The sequence below is a fragment of the Silene latifolia genome, chromosome 10, assembly GCF_048544455.1.
Source record: "Silene latifolia isolate original U9 population chromosome 10, ASM4854445v1, whole genome shotgun sequence".
NCBI lineage: Eukaryota > Viridiplantae > Streptophyta > Magnoliopsida > Caryophyllales > Caryophyllaceae > Silene > Silene latifolia.
Window position 1 is genome coordinate 8376474 of NC_133535.1, and position 6000 is coordinate 8382473.

Consider the following 6000-nt stretch of genomic DNA (forward strand, 5'->3'; position numbering starts at 1 on the left):
CCGAAACTCGGATTATCGTGAAAAATGTGTTAAAGCTCGTTATTTGAGGCTGAAATCGAACAGGGTGATTCCTGAAATGAGCTCGGACGCGTGATTGAAAAACAGGCTGATAAAGAAACCGGGTCCGGTACGACCTTCCGAACGGCTGAAATTGAAGTGTATAATACACGGTTTTTCGGGATTCCGGGGTCCCAGAACAAAATTTTCCGGAAATCACATAAAAAATTCCTCGGGTCAGATAAAGCGGCCTCGCAAAGTTTGAGCACCAATGGAAGACATTTGGGGGTGTCGGTTTGCCACAAACCAGCATTCGCCGAAACTCGGACTATCGTGAAAAATGTGTTAAAGCTCGTTATTTGAGGCTGAAATCGAACAGGTTGATTTCTGAAATGAACTCGGACGCGTGATTGAAAAACAGGGAAAAAAAGAAACAGGGTCCAGTACGTCCTTCCGAACGGCTAAAATTGAAGTGTATAATATACGGTTTTTCGGGATTCCGGGGTCCCGGAACAAAATTCTCCGGAATTTACATAGAAATTTCCTCGGGTCAGATAAAGCAGCCACGCAAAGTTTGAGCACCAACGGAAGACATTTGGGGGTGCCGATGTGCCACAAACTAGCATTCGCCGAAACTCGTATTATCGTGAAAAATGTGTTAAAGCTCGTTATTTGAAGCTGAAATTGAATAGGTTGATTCCTGAAATGAGCTCGGACGCGTGATTGAAAAACAGGGTGAAAAAGAAACAGGGTCCGGTACGACATTCCGAACGGCTGAAATTGAAGTGTATAATACACGGTTTTTCGGGATTCCGGGGTCCCAGAAAAAAATTCTCCGGAAATCACATAGAAAGTTCCTCGGGTCAGATAAAGCGGCCTCGCAAAGTTTGAGCACCAACGGAAAACATTTGGGGGTGCCGGTGTGCCACAAACCAGCATTCGCCGAAACTCGGATTATCGTGAAAAATGTGTTAAAGCTCGTTATTTGAGGCTCAAATCGAACAGGTTGATTTCTGAAATCGAACAGGTTGATTTCTGAAATCGAACAGGTTGATTTCTGAAATCGAACACGTTGATTCCTGAATGAGCTAAGACGTGTGATTGAAAAATAGGGAGAAAAAGAAAAAGGGTCCGGCACGACCTTCCGAATGGCTGAAATTGAAATGTATAATACACGGTTTTTCGGGATTCAGTGGTCCCGGAACAAAATTCTCCGGAAATAACATAGAAAGTTCCTCGGGTCAAATAAAGCGGCCACGCAAAGTTTGAGCACCAACGGAAGACATTTGGGGGTGCCGGTGTGCCACAAATCAGCATTCGCCGAAACTCGGATTATCGTGAAAAATGTGATAAAACTCGTTATTTGAGGTTGAAATTGAACAGGTTGATTCCTAAAATAAGCTCGGACGCATGATTGAAAAACAGGGAGAAAAAGAAACATGGTCCGGTACGACCATCCGAACGGCTGAAATTGAAGTGTATAAATACACGGTTTTTCGGGATTCCGGGGTCCCGGAACAAAATTCTCCGGAAATCACATAGAAAGTTCCTCGGGTCAGATAAAACGGCCACGCAAAGTTTGAGCACCAACGGAAGACATTAGGGGGTGCCGGTGTGCCACAAACTAGCATTCGCTGAAACTCGGATTATAGTGAAAAATATGTTAAAGCTCGTTATTTGAGGCTGAAATCGAACAGGTTGATTCCTGAAATGAGCTCGGACGCGTGATTCAAAAATAGGGTGAAAAAGAAACAGGGTCCGGTACGACATTCCGAACGGCTGAAATTGAAGTGTATAATACACGGTTTTTCGGGATTCCGGAATCCAGGAAATTTTTTTTCCGGAAATCACATAGAAAGTCCTAGGGTCAGATAAAGCAGCCACGCAAAGTCTGAGCACCAACGGAAGACATATGGGGGTGCCGGTGTGCCACAAACCAGCATTTGCCGAAACTCGGATTATCGTGAAAAATGTGTTAAAGCTCGTTACTTGAGGCTGAAATCGAAGAGGTTGATTCCTGAAATCGAACAGGTTGATTCCTGAAATGAGCTCAGACGTGTGATTGAAAAACAGGGAGAAAAAGAAACAGGGTCCGATACGACCTTCCGAACGGCTGAAATTAAAGTGTATAATACACGGTTTTTCGGGATTCCGGGCTCCCGGAACAAAATTCTCCGGAAATCACATAAAAAGTTTCTCGGATCAAATAAAGCGGCCACGCAAAGTTTGAGCACCAACGGAAGACATTTGGGGGTGCCGGTGTGCCACAAACCAGCATTCGCCGAAACTCGGATTATCGTGAAAAATGTGATAAAACTCGTTATTTGAGGTTGAAATCGAACAGTTTTATTCCTGAAATAAGCTCGAATGCGTGATTGAAAAACAGGGAGAAAAAGAAACAGGGTCCGGTACGACCATCCGAACGGCTGAAATTGAAGTGTATAATACACGGTTTTTCGGGATTCCGTGGTCCCAGAACAAAATTCTCCTGTAATCACATAAAAAATTCCTCAGGTCAGATAAAGCGGCCACGCAAAGTTTGAGCACCAACGGAAGACATTTGGGGGTGCCGGTGTGCCACAAACCAGCATTCGCTGAAACTCGGATTATCGTGAAAAATATGTTAAAGCTCGTTATTTGAGGCTGAAATCGAACAGGTTGATTCCTGAAATGAGCTCGGACGCGTGATTGAAAAACAGGGTGAAAAAGAAACAGGGTCCGGTACGACATTCCGAACGGCTGAAATTGAAGTGTATAATACACGGTTTTTCGGGATTCCGGGATCCCAGAAAAAAATTCTCCGGAAATCACATAGAAAGTTCCTCGGGTCAGATAAAGCAGCCACGCAAAGTTTGAGCACCAACGGAAGACATTTGGGGGTGCCCGTGTGCCACAAACCAGCATTCGCCGAAACTCGAATTATCGTGAAAAATGTGTTAAAGCTCGTTATTTGAGGCTGAAATCGAACAGGTTGATTCCCGAAATCGAACAGGTTGATTCTTGATATGAGCTCACACGTGTGATTGAAAAACAGGGAGAAAAAGAAACAGGGTCCGATACGACCTTCTGAACGGCTGAAATTAAAGTGTATAATACACGGTTTTTCAGGATTCCGGGGTCCCGGAACAAAATTCTCCGGAAATCACATAGAAAGTTCCTCGGGTCAGATAAAGCGGACTCGCAAAGTTTGAGCACCAACGGAAGACATTTGGGATTTAGTTTTGAATACTTATTGAGGACACTGTTGGATTGTTTGCTGAATAGACATTTATATAGCCTTTCACATGATAGAATGTTAGAATTTATGTTAGTAAGTAGGACTTTTTGCCCTCTTATGGTTAAGTGGGTGTCTTACTTGACCTGTGTGGTGAGTCTTGTGTGGTTTGGGCTAAAGTATTCAAGCTGGGACTAGCTGGGACTAGGTCCTAGGTGAGTACTTCGGCCTTCATCATAGATAGGTCTTTATAGTCTTTGACGAGTATATGTTCACTGCTTGATAGCCTTTGTGTTCCTGACTAGTGGATGTTTATCCAAGTTGGGGCATGACCTCAGTTACTTATTTTGATAGTAAGTGGTCAGCTTAAGTACTAGCCAACCCTTTGGTGGACTCCTTAGGGTACTCACTTCACTTTATTTTAAAAAAAGTTGTGGGTCTTGGGTGCGGTGGTGTGTATCCGCATGTCTAGGTCTGCGCAGATTTTAGGCTAGGGTTGTGTTGTCTCTTGGCCATGTTTTATTAATATTAACCGCTGAGCCAAGATACCGGTTCGATTACCTTCCCTACCTCGTGGTATAGACTCGAGTTACAAAGTGACTATTGACCGTACTAAGAACTTATGCCTGTCTTTGATATATTGCCCTTTCTTGTATGGTGACTTTATGAACTGTAATAGGTGAGATGTAAGCCGTTCTGATTGATAAAGTTTGGATTACTATTTGAATTATATGATTCACATGATAGTTTAGTTTGGTCAGTTTAGGGGTCATAGGTTAGATTACATGATAATTACATGGTTTATCATATTGTTTAGATGTTTTACTACATGTTACATTAATTTTGACGATTCGTGGCTGGGAGTACTCGAAGTTACTCCCCACTGAATTGTGGCTTTCGTGTTTGTATAAAATGCGATTGACAAGTTGTTGATGCTTAGTTGGGGTCACAGACGAGCTAGTGAGCAAGGAACCTTGGACCTAGTTTAGCTATTCTTTTAGTAAACCTTTTCTACTTTGGTTTTGTATATAATTTGAAGGGACATATGTCTCCCTTTTCTATGTTGGTTTGTATCCTTATATTTCCGCGTCTTTAGTTATGTATGTAAATTAGTTTATCAGCTTTTACAAACATATCCTACCAGTTTTTCTGTAGAATTTACGTAATTATTTAAGGCTAGATTTAAGGGTGTCACAACAACCCAGCATTCGCCGAAACTCGGATTATCGTGAAAAATGTTTTAAAGTTCGTTATTTGAGGCTGAAATCGAACAAGTTGAATCCTGAAATCGAACAGGTTGATTCCTGAAATGAGCTCGGACGCGTGATTGAAAAACAGGGAGAAAAAGAAACAGGGTCCTGTACGACCTTTTGAACGACTGAAATTGAAGTGTATAATACTCGGTTTTTCGGGATTCCGGGATCCCGGAACAAAATTCTCCGGAAATCACATAGAAATTTCCTCGGGTCAGATAAAGCGGCCACGCAAAGTTTGAGCACAAACGGAAGACATTTGGGGGTGCCGGTGTGCCACAAACAAGTATTCGCCGAAACTCGGATTATCGTGAAAAATGTGTTAAAGCTCGTTATTTGAGGCTGAAATCGAACACGTTGAATCCTGAAATCGAACAGGTTGATTCCTGAAATGAGCTCGGACGCGTGATTGAAAAACAGGGAGAAAAAAAAACAGGGTCCGGTACGACCTTCCGAACGGCTGAAATGGAAGTGTATAATACACGGTTATTCGGGATTCCGGAACAAAATTCTTTGGAAATCACATAGAAAGTTCATCGGTCAGATAAAGCGGCCACGCAAAGTTTGAGCACCAACGGAAGACATTTTTGGGTGTCGGTGTGCCACAACCCAGCATTCGCCGAAACTCGGATTATCGTGAAAAATGTGTTAAAGCTCGTTATTTGAGGCTGAAATCGAACAAGTTGAATCCTGAAATCGAACTGGTTGACTACTGAAATGAGGTCGGACGCGTGATTGAAAAACAGGGAGAAAAAGAAACAGGGTCCTGTACGACCTTCTGAACGGCTGAAATTGAAGTGTATAATACATAGTAATTCGGGATTCCGGAACAAAATTCTCCGGAAATCACATAGAAAGTTCATCGGGTCAGATAAAGCGGCCAAGCAAAGTTTGAGCAACAACGGAAGTCATTTGGGGGTGCCGGTGTGCCACAAACCGTCATTCGCCGAAACTCGGATTATCGTGAAAAATGTGATAAAGCTCCTTATTTGAGGATGAAATCGAACAGGTTGATTCCTGAAATCGAATAGGTTGACTCCTGAAATGAGCTCGGACGCGTGATTGAAAAACAAAGAGAAAAAGAAACAGGGTCCGGTACAACCTTCCGAACGGCTGAAATTGAAGTGTATAATACACGGTTTTTCGGGATTCCGGGATCCCGGAACAAAATTCTCCGGAAATCACATAGAAATTTCCTCAGGTCAGATAAAGCGGCCACGCAAAGTTTGAGCACCAACGGAAGACATTTGGAGGTGCCGGTGTGTCACAAACCAGCATTCGCCGAAATCGGATTATTGTGAAAAATGTGTTAAACCTCGTTATTTGAGGCTGAAATCGAACAGGTTGATTCCTGAAATCGAATAGGTTGACTCCTGAAATGAGAAAAAGAAACAGGATCCGGTACGACCTTCCGAACGGCTGAAATTGAAGTGTATAATACACGGTTTTTCGGGATTCCGGGGTCCCGGAACAAAATTCTCCGGAAATCACATAGAAAGTTCATCGGGTTAGATAAAGCGGCCATGCAAAGTTTGA